The sequence below is a fragment of the Periplaneta americana genome, chromosome 16, assembly GCF_040183065.1.
Source record: "Periplaneta americana isolate PAMFEO1 chromosome 16, P.americana_PAMFEO1_priV1, whole genome shotgun sequence".
Lineage (NCBI taxonomy): Eukaryota > Metazoa > Arthropoda > Insecta > Blattodea > Blattidae > Periplaneta > Periplaneta americana.
The window spans coordinates 161,056,973-161,064,648 of record NC_091132.1 but is presented as its reverse complement, the minus strand read 5'-3'; positions in this window follow the sequence as shown (position 1 = coordinate 161,064,648).

Here is a 7,676-nt window from a genome sequence, read left to right as displayed (position 1 = left end):
TTAATTTATTGTGCGTAAACATAATTTTAAAAGGTTTGTTCACGATCGAATTCGTAGAATAATGGCTGTGATGTTGGTTCATTAAACAAAAGCTTCTGGAATCGAATCCCGGCATATTTAAACATAATTTAGGTATTCTATTTAATATAAAGTAATCTTTAGAATTATGTATGTACATGGAAAAGAGAGAAGTAGAGCAGGTATGTATGGAAGAAAGTGCAGTGTAAGGTTGGAGAAAAGAGAGCTGTGGTAGCACCCGATTAAATTGATATTTTAAAATACAGTCATCGCAGAAGACGTCGTATAGGTATCGCGTCATCGATATTCTATCGGTAGGCTTGCCAACTTTCGTAAGTAAAAATTAGGGACCCAAACCTTACTCACAATTTTAATGATCTAATTATTTCCACCTATCAGTAGAAAAATAGAAGTATAAAAAATTACAAAAATCACAAGACAAATTGAATACCAATATAAATTCTTGATATGTTAACTTATTGGAAACTAGGAATCCTTTATATTGATGTAATTACTTACAAATGGCTTTTGAGGATCCCGCAGGTTCATTGCCCCTTCTCACATAAGCCAGGCTTCGATCCCTATGCTGTGCAAGATTAACCAAATCTATCATCATATCCTGCTTCCCTCAAATCCATTTTAATATTATCCTCCCATCTACCTGTCGGCGTCCCCTAAGGTCTCTTTCCCTCCGGTCTCACAACTAACACTCTGTATGCATTTCCGGACTCGTCCGTACGTGCTACATGCCATGCCCTTCTCAAACGTCTGGATTTAATGTTCCTGAATATGTCAGGTGAAGAATATAATGCGTGCAGTTCTGCGTTGTGTAACTTTCTTCATTCTCCTGTAACTTCTACCCTCTTAGCCCCTAATATTTTCCTAACCACCTCATTCTCAAATACCCTTAACCTATGTTCCTCTCTCAAATTGAGAGTCCAATGGCCGGTTTGTCCAAGTAATTTTAGAACACTTAACGACTGTTAAACCTTCAACAGTTTGTTAAATACAGTTTTCCAATTGTCCAACACAAGTTTGGCTTAACAGATTCTTAATTGTTTGTTAACTTTAAATGTAGGATATCAGGCCGTTAACTCATTTAACAAACATTTCAACATGATGGATAACACTACAGCTGTTCAGACAAAAGTTGTGAAAATAACATGTTACGTTTCTCTTTGAGGAATGTTTAGAGTAAGGGCCGGTTTCACCAAGCTTCAGTAAATCAGTCCAAATGAAATATTAACTAGTACTGAACATTAAAATATTTACACGAATACGTTTATATGTGTGCTGTCACCGTAGACTTCAACCGAGCAGCTATATGTGCCACGTCGCGCAAGTTACGTCATGACTTTCCGATGCAGCAGTCAGTAGCGAATTGGCTTGCCATCCCAGAGGCCCGTGTTCGATTCTCGGTGACAACTTTCTTTTTATTAACGTAACTAATTTTTATACATGTTACCTTTCTTCATTTTTTTAATTTTGTGTAGTGGAATGAATTATTTCGCAACTCTAGCTCCAGTAGCAGAAATTAAAAACTCTTGGGAGATCAATTTTCTTCCCGAAATAAAACAAAGATAAACAAATTAAAGAAAATAAAAGAAATACAGATGTGGATCTAATACATTGTTCACATGCCAACGGCGTCAATCACTGCCTGGCATTTTCGGGGCATTCAGTCCACCAGATCGCGGAAATAGTTCTGGTCCTTAGCGAAATCTACCCAGGAAGCCAGAACTGATCTGGATTTTGAGGTGGGATGTGTCGATATTTGTCAATCCTCCTCTTTTTCATGCTTTTCCGTGAACAGTCTTTGAACGTTTATGGCGGTATGCGAGGGGTGATTATCCTGCTGGAATATTAAATTTCCATCGGAAAGGAAACGATTATAAATTCCAAGAATCCAGCACTTTCGCTTCTATTTTAAAGCGAATGCAAACATAGCTAGCTATAATATAATTCTAATAAAAGAAAGTTAATATACCAATTAAGTTTTGTTATGTTTGAACGCACAATATGTATTAATTTACTAATATTTCTTAGGTACTGGTATGTAGTTATAATAATCACTTTCATGTCTTAAAATAAAACTCACTTGTGTGTTACCTAGTTGACTAGTTTCAGCTTTGTCTCAGCCGTTTTTATGATATTCTAACCTATGATTAGTTTCTTCTAAAATTTTGAGTACCAGTACCACAATCTTCGTGACGCAGTATCTTTTGTGAATTTTTGTGTCATTCAGATTTTCAAAATTATCGGTTTTTAAATTCTTAACATTATCTCCATTTGACTCTCAATTTTCGAGCAGTTCCAGATATAACAATTGTGCGTCGAAACGTTCCGCCATTTTATATTGCAACTAATGAATAATTAAAAATTTAAAGACGGAAATTTCTATCACTAAATTTAATGATAGTTTTACTGGTTTGTTAGGCTAAAGATGCTTGGTGAGATATAAAAATGATTTAATGAACCAGTAAATACATTAATGAATCATTAAAACCTTAATGAAGTTTTGTGAAACCGGCCATAAGACTGGTAATATATAATTTAAAAGATATTTTGGAATATTAATATAGGGAAGATAATCTTTATAAGTCAACTAATTATCATACTGACGCTTATTTCGATGCTGAGCTATTATCCATTTAATATTGAGGAAATGTGCGATCTCAACGTGGCAAGAAATTGAAGTCAGATTTGAATATCCTACAAACAGAAATAGGCCACTTGTTCCAATTCACCAGCTACTATTAACTTTAGATTCTATGTTACTTTCTCTTCAACTATAGCTGATGTCAATAGTGCTTCAAAATACGCAGTGAGTAAATAATAAAATGTTTCAGCAGCAATTGCTTCTTTAGGACTAAATTACATATAATTTATACATGGACCTGAATTAGGGTATTTTATATGTTACGGAATTCTCCTCGGGGTTTTGTGTACAGTTGACTACACACACATTCGTGTAATTATTATCACCTGGTGGTCATAATGCTGAGATTTTTCTAAACAGAAATTCATATTTAGCATTATACTTATAATACTTATAATAATTATTATTATGCAATAGTAGTCAATGCAACTTTCATTTATCAACTCTCTGTACAGTATGAATCATGGCTACTGTAACAGGTTACGATTTTACACATGTTTCATGACTTACTCTACAGTACAGAATTTAAATAATAATAATAATAATAATAATAATAATAATAATAATAATAATAATAATAATAATAATAATAATAATATCAGCCAATAAGAAGTTGTCTTACATATGCAAAATCATTACCAACTGCTGTTGAGTAGTTAGAATAGTATTAACGACAGTTAAAGTTAATTGTTGGTTATTTTAAACAAAATTATGTTGAAAAAATGAAAAAAATCTTAACAAAACGTTAAAAATAAACCAACTGTTAATTTAACATTTGTTAAGCCAAATTAAACATACTTGAAAAAACTGGCCACAAGTTTCACAACCATAGATAAACAATCTGTAATATAACTGTTCTATAAATTGTAACTTTCAGATTCTTTGAAAGCTGACTGGATGACAAAAGCTTCTCAACCGAATAGTAACAGGCATTTCCCATATTTATTCTGCGTTTCATTTCCTCCCCAGTGACATATATATCTGTTACTGTTGCTCCAAGATGTTGGAAGGATAAATCTCCAAATTTTATGTTTCCGTTTCGTACAATATTCTGGTCACGACACATAATCTTATATTTTGTCTTTTCGGGATTTACTTCCACACTATCGCTTTACTTATTTTAAGTACATTTTTCCTGTTTTCCCTGATCGTTTGTGTATTTTCTCCCAGCATAATCACGCCATCCGCATAGTCAAGAAGCTGATGTAAACTGTCCAGTTTCAAATCCTGGCTGATATCCTGAACTTTCCTAATGGCATATTCTAGAGCAAAGTTAAAAAGTAAAGGTGATAGTGCATCTCTTGCTTTAGCCCGCACTCAATTGGAAAAGCATCAGATACAAACTGGCCTATACGGATTCTGCTGTAAGTTTCACTGAGACACACTTTAATTAAATTAGTTTCTTGGGAATACCAAATTCAATAAGAATGTTATATAAAACTTCTCTCTTAACCGAGCCATATACCTTTTTGAAATCTATGAATAATTCTTGTACTATACACTTATACTCCCATTTTTCTCCAATATCTGTCGAATACAAAAATGTGATCAATAGTCGATCTATTCCGCCTACAACCGCACTGATGATCCCCAAAAATTTCATCTACATACGCAGTTAATCTACGGAGATAAACGATGTCCCCCATAACCCCGTTCTATGGGAATTCTTTAATCTTGCTTCCCCCCCCCCCCAAGGAAACTGTTTTCACTCTCCTCCTATGAGAACGCAGTGGACGTAATACTGAATGGCGCCAAGCTAAAGTATGTATGTATTTATTCACACTGCAATGGGTATATAGCCGGTGGCAGTGGTAACTAATTACACTCAATAATGACAATAATAAACTTATTAATTAAAAATACAATTAATCATAATACTAATAATTAATACTAATACTAATAATAATAATAATAATAATAACAACAACAACAACGGGGAATATACTAAAGTAAATGAAACGATCACTTAAAATAACATTTGAAATATTCTAATTTGTATCTTAAAACTAAGATCGAACTAAAACCCACGAGTATGATACGTTCATATCTGCACAAGTACCTTTCAACATTACACTCATTTCGCTGACAACTTACTCACTACACTGGAACTACGACACATTTCACTGATTCTATCCTGCATAAAGTCCCTAAGATGAGCACAAAGTATACATGGCTCATAAAGTATTCTGTAGACTGTGGTAATACCTGTCTTAACTTTAGGAAAAATCTTCCAATCCAGACTAAATCCAACAATATGATAGGAACGAAAATCAGCTGTCATGTCTAATATGGCCTGAAATCAGGACATTTTGATGCATGTGCAAATTATGTCCTGACGTGGACGCAATTGTCAAAATCCTGGACTGTCCAGGAAAATAGGGGACAATTTGTATGCCTACTCTCCCTATGTATGAAAAAACAGTCAATGATTCTTGGGGTTTTACCGATAAGCTGTTATGAGCTCTTACTATTTATTAGTATTAAAAAGCAATAATGGAAGAAAAATTATTATCCATAAATAATAATTGCAAAGAGGAGTAAAACATGAAATTACTGCCATTCTGAACCTCGATCATCTCTCTGAACACGGCCGCCTTGAAAATACTTCCTTAAGGCTTTGGCCAGCCTTGACCAGTGACGCCAACAGAGTGTTTTTGACAGTTGGAAATCTATAGGTTTTTGGTGTGATGTTTTTCAGTCGTCTATAAAGATGCTTCAGATATGAACCGTTTCAAAGAAATAGCCGAATTCGCACTATTTTAAATATGTAATATACATCTAAAAATCCAGTGAGTTTAATGCTATATTTAGTATTTTTTTTAGTGTTTAGTGTATGTCTGCAAACTAGTGTTGGCAACGCTGGCCCTAACTTTCTTTAATCATAACGATAATTGGAAACATGCAAGAGTTAAACGATTGTTATACATAAGCTTACGCAAGATGTATTACTCCGAAGAATATTTGGACTAGGGACATGCTCCCACACATGAGGTGAAAGTTGCTAAAGATCCGATGCCAATTTCATTCCCAATGTTGAAAAATAAACTAGAGGTGAGCTGAGGGCAAGGAATGTGTTATGTTTTTCTAGTGCTTATTTTGAATTTTGAATATCATAGACACACTCTTAATAACATCATTTGGAGTGCTTTTTAGGTGTAATGTTGAACTGTTATCTGGTTTTATATTTCAAATTTAAAAACGAAGTTACAGTTACACCTTATTTTTAATGGTTGACAAGCTACACATTCGCGCAATGTGGGTACTTGATATTATGCTTAAGGTCACGAATTTTTTTCATTTTATTCTGTTTATCTAAGACTATAAATAATTTTTCGCTTTCAATTATTGATAAGTCAAATATAGAATAGGAGGGTACGGGTGTTTGAGGATGTGTTCTTTGTTTCAACCATATAAATTAGTTGCAATGCATAAAGAGCAACATACATTTCTCTAAAATGTAGTGTAATTGCATGAATAAATTTAAAACAATGATTATGAGACACTTCAGACATATTTCACTTGCGAGTTAAGGTGTAATATTATTTTTGGTGTGAAAATTTCGTTGTTCTTATGTGTAATATCTGGCTTCATTTGGATTAAATATTGCGAAATTCTTGTACATTCATTTATGCTCGATGCAATAATTTTCAGTTGCAGCGCACGGATATTTTGATATGTTGCAATTATAGGTTATGTTTACTGTACTAATATTCCACTATTCGCATTTATACATTTTAATTAAGCATAAAGTTATGTGTGATAACTTGTAAATGTAATTTGTCTCTACTTCAGTTCTATTTATTCGTTTCTTACGGTACTCCGATCTGAAGTCTGATTAATGTACTATGTTAGTAAACTAAACTAGCGCAGAAATAGTTCCTTTGTACTCATACTCCTTGCATATACGGATCTGTGACAGGTTAGGTTTGGTTAATTTGGGTTTTATTATGCCTTGCTTATACCATCACCTGCACCTCCACATAAATTCTCTTATAAATTCAACGATTTTCACTTTCGAAATCGCAGGAACTACCTCAGCGCTAGTTCCACCGCTTTATGAATTCTGCCTTATTGACCTTCGGACACTTGACTATATTGAAATACGGTAAGCTCACAGCGGTATTACTAGAGGAACTAGATTTACAAACTCTCCAATGCCCTGCCATTATATACGTAGGCCTATGTTATGTCATATGGAAATTGTAGTTTATTATTGAATATTCCTATATTCGCAATTATACATTATAATTAAGCATAATGTCATGTATGATACGCCGCACATTCAATTTTTCTGCACGTCAATACTACAATCGAGTATTTACTGAATTATTGTATTTATCTTCTTCCTAAGAGACGAAGTAACACAATCGTACATACACTAATTTCATAGGTGTGGCATGGTAAATTTTCTATCTACAATTAAGGAAGGTAGCTGTGCTAAATTAAAATAACAATATAAATTCTTTTTTATTAAACTTCAAAATAGCTTCCATTCTAAACTTAAAGTGTTGATGCGAATAGATTATGTTACATGTAAAATTCTCTTCAAATTAAAATAACAAGGTTTTGTAATTATTTCTGCATTAAATTATGCTTTAAGAAGTAAACGGAACTTATGGACACATTACACTATATAAAACTTAGCAATGATACGCAATAAAGTTAAAACATAATATTTCACTGAGCTCCATATACTTAAATTGAAAACCCGAACATGCCTCATCGTCTGCTCGGGAAAGGGTCTGTACCGAGGCGATAGTAGCGATCCTGGTCAGCAACTATCTATGTCTGCATATTTATCAAGTATTGAGCTTCGCAACTGTATATACTAAACTGTGCTAACACCATATAATAAATTGCTCAAGATTTCTCCTGGTACTGCAGGACCGGACTTCCTTGGATCAGCAAGTGACTGGTTCAAAGGAGGAATATTTGAACAAGAGTCATGATCTCACTTCTGAGATAAAAGTTGAAGATCCAGTGGCAATTTCCTTTCCTG